The 14,590-nt window shown below is 43.8% G+C and overlaps 1 long non-coding RNA gene across 3 annotated transcripts in view; it reads right to left on the bottom strand.

Moving 5' to 3' along the window:
• Window positions 1–1,880: 1,880 nt before the first annotated feature.
• Window positions 1,881–14,590, bottom strand: part of LOC137538362 (uncharacterized) — a 31,523-nt gene continuing 18,813 nt past the window's right edge. For all 3 annotated transcript variants that reach the window (XR_011024763.1, XR_011024764.1, XR_011024765.1), the window contains one exon: window positions 1,881–2,134. This is a non-coding gene — a long non-coding RNA (uncharacterized lncRNA). The remainder of the gene's footprint in view (window positions 2,135–14,590) is intronic.

Below are 14,590 nucleotides of genomic sequence, written 5' to 3'. Positions count from 1 at the left end.
CATCGTCTCTCACTCCAGTTACAAATTAAATCGTAATAAACAAGTTGGCCTGCGACTAGGTTTTAGATTTTGGCCCCTCACATGAATGAGTTTGACACCCCTGATATAAAAGAACATATGGAGGTTCTAGGGCATCTGACTTTAATCAAGCGTGTGTATGAGCCTTTATACTCAGACCTGTCTTTCACTACAGATACAGATGGACACACGTTAATTTCAAGGTTCACTTCTTGATGTTGGTCCAATTTCTGTGTTTGGTGGGTAGGCCTACTAATATTTTTTTCTTAGCTATTTTAGTATTCAGTGCTCTAGGTCTTCTTCTAGCCAATATGTAATTGTTTACTATTCTCTGGAATTAATCAAAATATGACTGAGTAGCTGAAACAGAAAGGGTTGTATATCTATACAATATTATTATCTTAAATAGACAAGACAAGCACTGAACATTTATATCATGATTTTCTCCTAGTGGACTCAAAGGGCCATAAATATTGCTTATCTACCAATCCAAGAAATATTATATTTAGTTAAGTATCTTTAACCACTTCCCAACCACAGTTTTTCCCCCTTAAAAACCAAAGTAATTTTCATATGATACTCCTCCCATTCATTTGCCAAAAACTTTATTGTTACACGTCGAAATGATCTACAGTATATATTGTTTTATTTGCCACAAATTAGGCTTTCTTTTGGTGGTGCTTTTTGGTAAGAATTATTTTATTTTATATGCATTTTAAAGGGAATAATAAGAGAAAAGTAAAAACAAAAATTATTTCTCATTTTCAGCCTTTATAGTTTTACAATAAAATGTGCTATGATGGATAAAATGCACACGTTTTATTTACCCCTTTGTCCTGGTTTTTACAACATTAAAACTGTGTCCCTAGTACAATGTATGGCGATAATATTTTATCTGGAAATAAAGGTATATTTTTTCCATTAAGGGATTTTTTAAAACTATATCAATAATTACAAGTCTTTATTTACAAAAATAACGGTAATATACCCTCATGACATACATATTAAAAAGTCCCTAAGGTAACTAATTATGTCATTTTTTATTTTTTTTACAAGCGGTTTATTTTGGCAACTATGGGGTAGGGGTGAAAGGGGTGTTACACTGAAGTCTGCGGATCCCTTCCTTGCACTTAATTCCCAAGTATTGTAAACAGTACACAGAAGTATTAAGTTTAACTACTTTACTTTCACTTTGTTAATGAATGCTGTTGTCTCGTTGACGGTGGCTTGCATTCATCACAGGCACTGTGATCAGGTTTCCATTCACCGATCACAGAATGGCGGGATTGTGATGGAAACGAATGGCAGCGGCACGGCGATTGGGAATGTCAAGGTAAATAAAGGAGTACACATATCTATGCCCCTGGTGCTGAAGTGAAGTTTCCAGGGGCGTAAATATGCATACCAGTGGTCAGGAACTGGTTAATTAGGTCTAATTGTGAAGAAAGGTTTTGAAGGTTTTTGAGGATTGAGTTACTGATATGATCACCAGGGACCCAAAATGTAATAAGTAGTCACACATTTTATTCTTTTTCAGTGACTACTCCAATTATATTTCATGGAATTCCCCTTTAAGAGAGCTACCTTTAGGCACACATCTAATGTTATTATCATTTTCCCCCAAAGATACGTAATGCGTTGAGAGCCGAGAAACTTGGTTACTCCTCGTATTAAACATTTCTCTGAAAAGCAAGGATATAACTCAGTAAAAGATCAATGTAAAAATGCTATTAAAAACTAAAATTGCCTGCAAAGTAATATATTTTCTGTTTAATATGATACCTTATAAAACCCTATGCATTTTAAAAATGGAAATGTATATTAATATATTATTAAGTATATCAATTTCCCATATACTTCTTGATAGGGTGGTATTGATGGGGTCTGACATAATGCAATAAACGCTAGTGTTATTTATGGACATAAAATGGTAAGGCATTCACTAACTGCAGATAGTGGTTGTCGAGATAATCTTTAAAAACATCCCATTTCAGAGGATAAGATTGTAAAATAACACTAATGGCTGAATCCCAAGTACTGTGAAAATGCAGATACTTCATAAATATTTTCCAGATTCTGTAATCCATATTTCTTTTCTTGTTGCTGATGCTGTAGTCTATGAAGAAAGGCAAACAGTTTATTAATGGGAAAGAGTTACAGACTAGCCAGCAAGCTCATGCTAAACCAGAACTCATTAGAGTGTGTAAGGGGCTACAATGGACCAAAAAGCCCTCTTACTAAAATGCTAAGGAAAAAAAATTGCTTTCTAAGTATTTGCAATAATTCAGGTTGGAGTTATCTCCGAGATTTCTCCCAGTGCATCACTGCTGAATATACGCAAATTATTCATGTTGTCCCTGTGGGCTAAACGCACCTCCAGATCCGCTGGAATGTATTCCAGCGGATCTGGAGTTAAAGAACCTATACTACTCAAGCCAATGACTATCATGATTAACTGTCTAAAGAAAACTATGAAGTAATAAAAATGTGGTATTTTACTAAACAAGCAGATAATGGTACAACTGTGTATCCTAGTACACAAGTAGTGAGGAATACAATAGAGATTAGATAATAAAATTGTGACATTTTATTCAAAATCACTAAGCAGGGAATTAAAAAAAATTGTGGTACCCCAGATGGGGAGTACCATCAAGGAGGTACTAACAATTCTGAGTTGATCCTGTGGACTGTGGCACTCAACAAGCACTGAACAAAAAGATTTGAGATTCTAACCAGAAAGTAGGAGTTAATTAAGATGTAATGCCTTACAGTGGAAATTAAAATTAAGACTGGAATTAGGTTCTCTTAGCTAAAATAAATTTAAACTCGCTAAACATTTATGTGGTGTTAAAAGTTCAGTGCTAGACAGATTTACTAATCATTTACACCCATTACACAGCATATTTTGCTATAGAGAAGTGAAATATGCTAAGATCTCTAATCCACCCAGTGACAGATTGTGAATACACTTGCTCATGGTATGTACACCCAGTAAAGATGAAATGTAGTCAAAGTGAAAAAATATTAACTACCATCTCCTCCCTTTTCAGTTTTGGAGAGAACTAAGATAAAAAAAAAATCCAAAATACAATCCTGAGCCAGGTTTCCAGAGTCTGGAGGGCTGCTCAAATAATGGTTCCCTCGACCCACTGGGAGTTTCATACCCCACTTTGGCATAGCCCCATTTATCTGAACTTGCTAAATTACATAACACTTCCTTGTGGTCAGATAGGGGCGTGTTGTACCTTGGGCAAGTCTTGCATTAAGCTCAGTTTTCCCTGTCTCCAATGCATTTGTATATAAACTGTCAACTGCAGCATGCTTTGCATGCACAGTTCCCCAGTGGTCTTCCATCCATGGAAGTTTCCTTGATCTTGGAGGAAGTTAAAGATGGCCCAATCTCCCATCAAATTTGCTCACTGTATTCCCTTCTCCTTGAACACCACTCTGCTCCTGCTCTAGAGAAATCCATGCCTAGGTGGATGCAACTTGGCGTTCAGCTAGATGAAGATGACTCAAATGAGTGCCTGTTCACTCCCCACCTTGTGTCCCCCTCCCTTCAGGATAGGCTTACGCAGATCTATACCTTGCATCAGAGTTATATACCTGCCTGCGTTGCTAAATTTTCCTCCATCACTCTTAAAGTTTGCCCTCAGTGTTTTGCTGGTGATCCCTCCTTCCTTCACTTGATTTGTAAATGTCCAAATGTTGAAGGCTTCTGGAAACAGGTAGTGACCTTCCTCCACAATAGAATGGGTTCTCCTGCAACTTTGGACATGTTCAAATTTGACAAGGCTTTCCTTATTGAAATGCTCTTTGCTGCTAAGCAATGCATTACGTTTAGATAGCTTTCACCAATTTCTCCTACTAAAGAGGATTGGAAGTCTAGAATCAGAGGTTGTCTACCTTATAGGAAATTGATATATGCTCATAGAAATGTCCCCACAAAATTTAATAAAATCTGGGACCGTTGGGTGTCTAAGATTTAATTTTATCCTCATGGACCCCTCTATTCACATATATCATCTTCTCTGTCTTCTGTTCTATTGGCACACTGTATTGGATTTTAAGTGTGTTTGTTTTGGATTTTAAGTCTGTTTTCTGATGGACTTTTTGGATATGCGGTATTTGTTGGATTTGCATCTTTCAATACATTCCTTTTGGTTGATAAAAAAAAAAAAAAGATAAAAAATCCTAACTAGCACCACTGTTAGAAATTGTAGTCACAAAACTAGTGTCTTTTTATTTGCCGTTTTCTCCTTTGGATCTCACTGGCATTTATTAACCTATCTGGGAAAGACAAAGGGGCATATCTCATTTTCCTGAATAAATTCTTTGTGGAAAAAGGTATAGAGTGCAGCTGAATTAATGAACTCTTTTGCAAACAAAATACTGTATATGGCTGAATTCCCTCACAAAGTCTACTCCACACACACTCTGAACATCTGAAGCTATTTTCAGGAGATTTTGATCTTTTTTTACCGTTTGTGTGTTTCTGTGATTTTCTGTCTGGCTGTGCTGTAACTTTCTAGTTCAGGCATGGGCAAACTCGGCCCTCCAGGTGTTACGGAACTACAAGCCCCACAATGCATTTGCCCTTATCAGTCATGACTGTGGCTGTCAGACTCCTGCAATGCATTGTGGGACTTGTAGTTCCTTAACAGCTGGAGGGCCGAGTTTGCCCATGCCTGCTCTAGCTCATCAAAATCCTGTAAAAGGATCCACAGGTACTGTCCTTAGCAGAAGCCAAAAGCAGCAAAAGAAAATGTAGTTATTTTAAAGATAGTAGAGATACAGTGCTAGTGCTGCCCATAATTATTCATACCCCTGGCAAATTTTGACTTAAAGTTACTTTTATTCAACCAGCAAGTAATTTTTTGATGGGAAATGACATAGGTGTCTCCCAAAAGATAATAAGACGATGTACAAGATGCATTAGTGTGGAAAAAAACCCATTTCTCAGCTTTTATTTACATTTGATCAAAAAGTGTCCAGTTCAAAATTATTCATACAAACTTCACACGTCTGTGGGAAAATCCAAAATTCTATACCATTACAGATAGTCCAAGCTGTTCTAAAGCATCCTAATTACCTTGATTAATTGGTAACAGCTGTTTTAATCAACTCAACAGGTGAAAACAGTAGCTCTCTGCAGCTAGTTTGTGGACAGTCATGGCTAAAGGTGCGTACACACATGCGACTATAGTCGTTTGTAACGATCGTTCCCCGATCTTTACCAACGACGATCGTTACAAAAAACGAACCAACGACTATTAAGGCAAACGACGAACGAGACAAATCGCTACAAAACAAAGTTCTGTCTTGGCGGATTTTTACCACCGACGATCGTTAGCAAAAGTGGTACATCGTTGGAAACGATCGTTCGTACCAGGCTGGACATGCGCATTTCACTTTTTCTCCAAGGAACTTTACAATTTTATGCGCAGGCGCATTAAGTGCTTTTACGTGGTGTAACATTCGTTCTAACGATGTGATCGTTACACACTTTTTACAACTAACTTTACTTCGGTCGTTCTTTCGTCAAAAGATCGTTCGTCGTTGACAACGAACGATCGTTGTCGCATATGTGTACGTAGCATAAGACAAAGGAGCTCAATGAGGACCTGCGGCTGTGCATTGTGGCTGCTCACAAGTCAGGAAAGGGCTACAAGGCCATTTTTACATGTTCAAGTTCCAGTGGCTACAGTGCAAAGTATTATTAAAAAATACAAGATGTCCCGCACTGTGGAAAATCTCAGAGGACGTGGTCGGAAGCCTAAAGTGACACCTGTGCTGGCCATAAGGGTAGTGAGAGAGGTGAAAAAGAATCCAAGGATCACCACGAAGGCCATCCTGGTGAATCTGGGCTCTGCTGGTGGCAATGTCTCAAGGCAGGCAATCTACACTGCTGTGTTCCACAGATGCGGACCAAGGAGGATACCGCTTCTCCAGATAAGGCACACACAGGTTTATGAATAATTATGGGCAGCACTGTAAGACTCAAATTTAGTTCATAAATGGATCTTAGTCCATTACAATTGAATTGAATTTTTATTTGCATGTTACAACACATTTTGCTGGTCTGGACCAATTTTTTAGGTAATGTGCCTGAGAAGGGTGGTGGGAGTGGGGCAGATAAAAATGGCGCAGGACAAATGGTGCTGCCATAGGCGGCAATAGTACAAGCCACAATTAGCGGCAAGAAGTTTCAATTATGGCACCCGATAAATAACAGGCACTATAAATAACAGGCCTCTAGTGCCCGCTATTTATTGGGCACCATAATTTAATCTCCTTGCCGCAAATCGCGGCTTGTACTATTGCCACAGGACTCTTGCAAACTAAACAGGAAGTGGAGAGAAGCCAGGATCACCGGGATCAGGTAATGTTTGATAGATGCCCCTAATTACATCTTATTACTAAAGTTATTTAACGTTTCAGGACATTTTGGAAATGTTAAATAGCTTTAGTAGTAAGATGCCATTTTCGGCATCGCCCCGTGCCATTTTTGCGCAACGCCTCTTTTGATCTTTTAACATAATGAACTACTGTCTAAGTTTTCTTATAGCGCATTATTATTTTTATGATTATTATTATTACTTTTTGTTGCATTTGATTGATTATCCAATTTGTAATCCTGTATGGTCATAATGATATCATAGGCATTAATCCAATATATATGCAGAATGTTTTCACCTTTGGCTTGTACCAGAGAGGTACTTAATTGGTAATATTCCTTATTACCTAGGGCTGCAAAGTTGTATTTTTTTTCTAATACAGATATAGGGGTGTATACAATAAACTGCGTTAAGCAGAATTACATGTGTAAAGTTTTTTTTGTGATACAAATCCTACAATAAATCTGCAGTGTTTTTACTTCCTACTTTCATGGAAGCAGACATATCGTTCACATCCTGTGCTTTCAAATGAGCTTATCTGCCGTGGCAGTCGGCTGACACAGGGAAGAGATCAAATTGCAACTTGTGACTAGTTACAGATGAGGGGGAATTAGACAGGCTAAACCAGGGGTCTCAAACTCGCGGCCCGCGGGCCATTTGCGGCCCTCGATACAATATTTTGTGGCCCTCGCCGGTAAAAGCTTCCTTATAGTTCGCTTCAGTGCTCCCAAGTAATCCGCCGCATCCCCACCACTAAACAAGGGCTGCAGAGCCCCCAAATCGCCTGGGGGGCAATCCGCCGGCATTTCCTGGAAGGGGCAGAGCTTTCAGCTTCAGCTCTGCCCCTCCTGAGGTCAATAGCCGCACGGATCGCCGCCTCTCCCCGCCCCTCTCTGAGAAGGAAGAGTGAAAGGGGCGGGCAGAGGCGGCGATGCGCCGCGATTGTGAAATTCCTTACGCGGCCCAGCCTTATCCTGACTTTGCCTCCTGTGGCAAGTCAGGATGAGGTAAATTGAGTTTGAGACCCCTGGGCTAAACTCTCTAAATACATACAGGATGCATTTCTCTATGTTTTCCTTCTGTCCTATGCAAGAGTTCAGGTCCACTTTAATGCAGTTTACTGCCTACACCCCATAATCATTTAGTGTTGACAGCAGGTATCAGACATCACTCAGAAATCGCTCCCAGATAATAATTTCCAAAAAACAAAAGGATAGCTTCTGCCAATAGAGATAGCAGATTCAGGCAGCTCTGGGCAGTATGTTATATAAATAACATTGCAGAGAGGGGTTTAGGTGGAGTAAAATTCGGTTCAGGTTTGTTTGTTTTTTAAAAAATATATTTCATTAAAACATACATTATTGCAGCCAGCCATTTTTATTTCATTTTATGAAAAGTTACCATTCCTTGTCATTCTGTTACAATTATTATACTCGTATATTTTATTGTTTACAGTATGTACTTATCCTGAAAGCTTTCTCAACTATACTAGTAAAAAACAAAATAGTGAACTGATATTCTTAGCCAAGAATAACAAATGTAGAGTTTTAGAAAATGATAAATCTTATTTAAACAACAAATTAGTGTTTTAGCTAATTAAAAGCAATAGTGAATGCTTGGAAATTGTTTAGAACCAATTTATCAATTACTATGATTAAATATGAATTTATCAAGGGGTACTAGAGTTGAGCCGAAATTTTCGTAATTTCGCATTACTATAATTACGCATGCGAAATTTGCGATTACGATGCGAAATTACGGTAGCGTAATTGCCATTAAAATCGTAATTGAAAATACCGTAAGCGTAATTTTCAACGCGTAATTTCGCGTTTCGTTCATGCCGTAATTTCGCATTAAACGCTACCGTAATTTCGCGTTAAACCGTAACGCTCCGTATAATATAAAAAAAACGCCGACTTTAAGGGTTAATAGCAAAGCCCCCTTGTCACAGGAGCCCTCAGTGGCTGACCGCACTTAGCCTTCTAAACGGTGCCAGCGCACAGATCGTGCGAACTCTGGTCGCAGTCAATGCGCAGGAACCGTTAAGAATTAGCCGCAGACAACTCAGAAGGGAGCCTGTGAGACACGGGTGATTACAACGTCACCTACTGGTTCAGAGTAAACTGCCACCACCGCGGTTACTATGGGACCGTGGGGCCCACTAACTGACTGACTAATCCTGCGAATAAAACGGTTAAACACACGATATTCTGTCTAGCCAACAACAAACAAACAGTAGCGTATCTTCAGAGACCCGGGATCATTTCTGTGTGTGCTGATAAGCAGGGTAGCGGAAAGCGAATGACTTGGAGAAAGTCGTTTATTCACGCAATATAAATAATTAATATATACAGACAATTATGAAAATCAACAATTATGAAAACAGCAATAGCCAGTATGAAAAATAAAAGAAGGGAGAAAATTACTTAGTTCCTGGAAAGATGTCCTTATTGTGGGAAGAATCATAAAGTCCTTGGTTTCAAAGTCCAGAGTTCAGACCAGGTGGATACCAGCATATCCTCAAGCTGGCATCTGATGAGTGCAAGATGGTTCAGTGTGGAGGACTCTGAGTTTTGGCTCCTCTCCCATTCTTATGCCCCTGATTCAGTAGGAGGAAGTGAGGGCGGGCCCACACACCCCCTTAGAACATGAGATGAGTCCTGCCCTTGTCCTGGAGACCAGAAATCATGCCTTAACCATATATGGGCTCTATCTCACAGAACCGTACAGGTCAGGGCAGATTTACTAATATTTTCAGATCTGCCTCGATGTACCCAGCAGTCTGATACCAAACATGAGGGGTGGGACCCCTGTGGTACCATTAGAGCACTGTTGGACTGCCTAACGGGCAGTCTTTACCTCAGAAGGTTCTGAAATGTTCTCAGACCCAACGCCAGGCAGGGCCCTACCTGCTCTGTTAGTTTGGAGGGTCTGCCAGCCTGGCAACACAGAAAATATGATACATATAGCCATTTATGGAATATGAGAGACCCCTGGGATTTATACCAGGTCATTCCCAGGCAAAGGTTCTTTGAAGTTGGCAGCAGCAAGCCACATGTCGGCTCCCTGCTGGGAAAAGGAGTCGGAGTGTCTGAGTTCCCTCACTCTAAATTTGGTTCTGTCATGGTGTTTGTCACCTTATACCTGATGGATGGGCCATCAGCACAGCTTGAAGCCAGGGACTCTCTGGGCCCAGGCTCATTAGCATATCAAAAGAGCCATCCTGCAGTTAAGGTGATGCTATTCCTCTGCTAAGAAGGGACTGCAGACCTCCTACACAATAAATCCAGATTCTATCGATTTGAAGCGCAATCGACGCAGAGAATCGAGTGCGATCGCTTTTCTTCACGGGCGGTTCCAGGACGCGCCTGCGTCCCCGCAATCGTCCGTGACAGCCCCCCCCCTTGTCCGTGGCTTAGCCACTCATCCGCAAGATGTGTGGCGGCGCCGCTAACCTGGCTGACGGGCCTCGAGTTGCCGGTACGGCGGGAAAACCTATTGGAGCCTGTGGCTCGGTTCCCCTGGACCGGTCGCGGTCGGCTACCCTCAGGGTTGACCCAACATGGACCGTTCTGGACAGGGCGTTTGCGCCACTGCAGTCGGACGTGGTGTCTGCCGGGACTGCGGACAACGGGCAGTGGGTTGGTTAGGTCAACGGCCAGCCCACGCAGGGTTCCCCTGCTGAGTGGCTGTGGACCTAAGGGAACCCCGCGGGAATCCCTGGACCTTCCCAGCTCCTGACAGACGGCACATGCCCTGCAGTAGTTGGCTACATCCCTGTTCATCCGGGGCCAATAAAACTGTTTCCGAATACCGGCGAGTGTCTTGCGGACACCCGAGTGCCCGGTCAGAGGATTACCATGTGCGGATTTCAGCACATGTCCCCTGAACGCACTCGGGACCACAAGCCATTTGGTATTCGCGTGGGATCTACCTGTAGGGGGCTGTACAGACTCACTGTACAGTCTCCCACCTTCCCAGTACCCCTTGAAAGCGGCCCCGTCTGCGAGGGGCTCAGCGGCTTGCTTCCTGAGCACCTCCAGGCTTGGGTCACTTTGTAGTGCGGCTGAGAATATGGCGCTGTCAGTTTCAGCCAACTGGCTCATGTCACACGAGGCCAGCGGCTGAAAGGTCTCATCCCTGTGGTCAGAGGAGGGGGAGGAGGCCGGAACCCCCTCCACCTGTCCTGAGCTCGGGTTCTGAGCAGTGCAGCTGCGCGGTACTGCTAGCACCGGTACACTGTCAGAATGGCACAGACGGACATTACTCAAATCATCATCGCATGCAGTAATGATATTGACAGGTATAGACATTTTTGAATTACAGATAGGTTGTACAGTAAACTCAGGTACAGTTACAGCATCATCACAACAGACAGTCTGTATATCAAACTCAGGTGCCTTTGAAGCAGGCACTATTGAACCTGGTACCCTTGAACTGGGCACATTCAACCCACCTCCCCCTGGTGCTCCCCCAAGTGTATAAAGTACCTGGTGGTGGGTGGAGAGTCCGTCTCCTTCCGTGAGCGACAAGGCGGTCGTGGCAGGTTCATAGTAGGACACAAGCTTGCCCAAATCAGTCCCTAGCAACACAGGGACTGGGAGATCCTTCATAACCCCAACAACCCTTTCGTGGACCCCTCCCACTCCCCAATCCAGCTTCACTCTGGCGTGGGCTATGTGGAAAAGGGTGCCCTCTACTCCAGTAAGGGCAAGGGATCGGCTGGAGCTGATGCTCTCCTTTGGCACAAGATGTGAGTGAACTAACGTGATGTCAGCTCCGGTGTCTCGGAATCCGGTGACAACTTTGCCGTTCACTCTAACAAGTTGCTGCTGGTCGGTTCGGTCGCGGATTTCCTTTCCGCGGGCAAACAGGACAAAATCTGATGATCCAGGCTGTGGTTCGCTGGCAGGTTGCCTCTGCTGTGGGTGAGGTGCAGGTGATGCAGATGATCCAGGTGCTGGTGGTGTCTGTCTCCGCTCCGGACAGTCGAATTTCATGTGTCCGGGCTGGCGGCAGTAGTGACAGGTGACCTCTCCAGGCGCTGCAGGCCTGGGTGCAGCAGCTGCGCTGGGTGGCCTCTGTGGCGGACGGCTCACAGGGGCAGGAGGGTCTGCCGAGGTATTGGGCTGACCTCCTCTCCAGCTGGATGGGACAGTTCTGCGTGTATCAGCCACCCGGGTAGTTGCAAAAGTCTCAGCAAGGTCTGCAGCGACAGTTGCTGAAGCCGGCTTGCGTTCTAGCACAAATTGTCGTACATCAGCAGGGCAAATGTTCAGAAATTGTTCCAGGACTATCAAGTCCTCCAGGACGCCATAAGACCCTTTGGTGAGGCCTAGTGTCCACTGGCGGAGTGTGGTGAGCAAGCTGCTGACCACATCTCGGTACGAATTTAGAAGACTTTTTCTGCCAGGCCCTGAACTTTTTCCGATAGGCCTCTGGCGTCAGCTGGTACTTAGTAATGATAGCGTCTTTTATAGCAGCATAATCATTATCCTTCTCCGCAGGCAATTCTGCGAAGGCATCAAGCGCTTTGTAGCGCAGCAACGGTGTCAGATGTCTGGCCCACTGGTCTTGGGACAGACGATACTGACGGCATGCTTTTTCAAAAGACCGCAAAAACAAGTCAATGTCAGTGTCTTTTTCAATATTAGCAAATTTAAATTTTGCACTTACGGGTGCTGCAGCTCCTTCAGCAGGGAGGCTGGGCGGTGAACTCCGGCTGGCCTGTTGAACCTTTGCCAAGTTTAGCTCATGCTGTCGTTGGCGCTCCCGTTCTCGCTCAGCGGCATCCCTCTCCGCGTGGCGTTCAGCAGCAGCAGCAGCTTTGCGTTCTGCAGATTGGCGCTCCCGTTCCTCTCGTGCTTCCATGTACTGCATGTACTTGTCCAGGTCAGTCTCCATCAGCTTTTGTAATGCCTGCTGCATTACCGGGTCAGCACCCATGGACAGTCCAGTACTGGCCAGTTCCGGGCGAGTAATGTCAGAAACTCTGGGATTGGGGTCCATACTGACAGTCTCTGGCGTAACTGTTGCAACAGGGCCCGCAGGATGCTCAACCTCTGTACGCCTAAGATCTTCAGCCTCTGGTTCCCCTTGATTGTCAGATGGGCTGGTATCCACCTCAGCGGACACTCCCGGCTCCCGCAGTTGCTGGGCATCCCATCTGGACAAGTCTGCTATCAGGTCCCGTTTTGTCTTGCGGAGGATGCCAATGCCCCTCTCTTCGCAAAGATTTTCCAGGTCTGCTAGGCACATGTTCTGGTAGTTCCCGGACATTTCCATGCCAAATAAAATAAAACTTTGGGGAAGGGGTACTGGCTACACAGTCTCTCTGTATATATAAAAAATATATTGCCTTCCAGCTACACCAACGAATTAGTTCGTTTCTCGATAGCGCTAGCGCTATCGCAGATACTTTCAGCACAACACAGATCCAACCGCTGCCTAACACTGTCACAGGAGCCCTCAGTGGCTGACCGCACTTAGCCTTCTAAACGGTGCCAGCGCACAGATCGTGCGAACTCTGGTCGCAGTCAATGCGCAGGAACCGTTAAGAATTAGCCGCAGACAACTCAGAAGGGAGCCTGTGAGACACGGGTGATTACAACGTCACCTACTGGTTCAGAGTAAACTGCCACCACCGCGGTTACTATGGGACCGTGGGGCCCACTAACTGACTGACTAATCCTGCGAATAAAACGGTTAAACACACGATATTCTGTCTAGCCAACAACAAACAAACAGTAGCGTATCTTCAGAGACCCGGGATCATTTCTGTGTGTGCTGATAAGCAGGGTAGCGGAAAGTGAATGACTTGGAGAAAGTCGTTTATTCACGCAATATAAATAATTAATATATACAGACAATTATGAAAATCAACAATTATGAAAACAGCAATAGCCAGTATGAAAAATAAAAGAAGGGAGAAAATTACTTAGTTCCTGGAAAGATGTCCTTATTGTGGGAAGAATCATAAAGTCCTTGGTTTCAAAGTCCAGAGTTCAGACCAGGTGGATACCAGCATATCCTCAAGCTGGCATCTGATGAGTGCAAGATGGTTCAGTGTGGAGGACTCTGAGTTTTGGCTCCTCTCCCATTCTTATGCCCCTGATTCAGTAGGAGGAAGTGAGGGCGGGCCCACACACCCCCTTAGAACATGAGATGAGTCCTGCCCTTGTCCTGGAGACCAGAAATCATGCCTTAACCATATATGGGCTCTATCTCACAGAACCGTACAGGTCAGGGCAGATTTACTAATATTTTCAGATCTGCCTCGATGTACCCAGCAGTCTGATACCAAACATGAGGGGTGGGACCCCTGTGGTACCATTAGGGCACTGTTGGACTGCCTAACGGGCAGTCTTTACCTCAGAAGGTTCTGAAATGTTCTCAGACCCAACGCCAGGCAGGGCCCTACCTGCTCTGTTAGTTTGGAGGGTCTGCCAGCCTGGCAACACAGAAAATATGATACATATAGCCATTTATGGAATATGAGAGACCCCTGGGATTTATACCAGGTCATTCCCAGGCAAAGGTTCTTTGAAGTTGGCAGCAGCAAGCCACATGTCGGCTCCCTGCTGGGAAAAGGAGTCGGAGTGTCTGAGTTCCCTCACTCTAAATTTGGTTCTGTCATGGTGTTTGTCACCTTATACCTGATGGATGGGCCATCAGCACAGCTTGAAGCCAGGGACTCTCTGGGCCCAGGCTCATTAGCATATCAAAAGAGCCATCCTGCAGTTAAGGTGATGCTATTCCTCTGCTAAGAAGGGACTGCAGACCTCCTACACAATAAATCCAGATTCTATCGATTTGAAGCGCAATCGACGCAGAGAATCGAGTGCGATCGCTTTTCTTCACGGGCGGTTCCAGGACGCGCCTGCGTCCCCGCAATCGTCCGTGACACCCCTTAAATGCTAAGAGCCTTAAATTTGGAGAATATATTAAGGAGATCAGGAGGAATAAGAGGAAATTTTTTTTTTCAAAAAGACCTTATAGATTTTGAGAAAATCGATGTTAAAGTTTCAAAGTAAAAATGTATACATTTAAAATCCCGCCGACTTTAACGGTTAATAGCAAAGCCTGCTTAAAGTTTAGGAACACCAAATTCCTAGGGTATATTAAGGGGATCAGTGGGAATAAGAGGAATTTTTTTTTTTTTCAAAAAGACCTTA

The sequence above is a fragment of the Hyperolius riggenbachi genome, chromosome 11 (genome assembly GCF_040937935.1).
Source record: "Hyperolius riggenbachi isolate aHypRig1 chromosome 11, aHypRig1.pri, whole genome shotgun sequence".
Lineage (NCBI taxonomy): Eukaryota > Metazoa > Chordata > Amphibia > Anura > Hyperoliidae > Hyperolius > Hyperolius riggenbachi.
The sequence above is the reverse complement of the archived record's forward strand: the minus strand, read 5'-3'. Positions and strand labels throughout refer to the sequence as shown.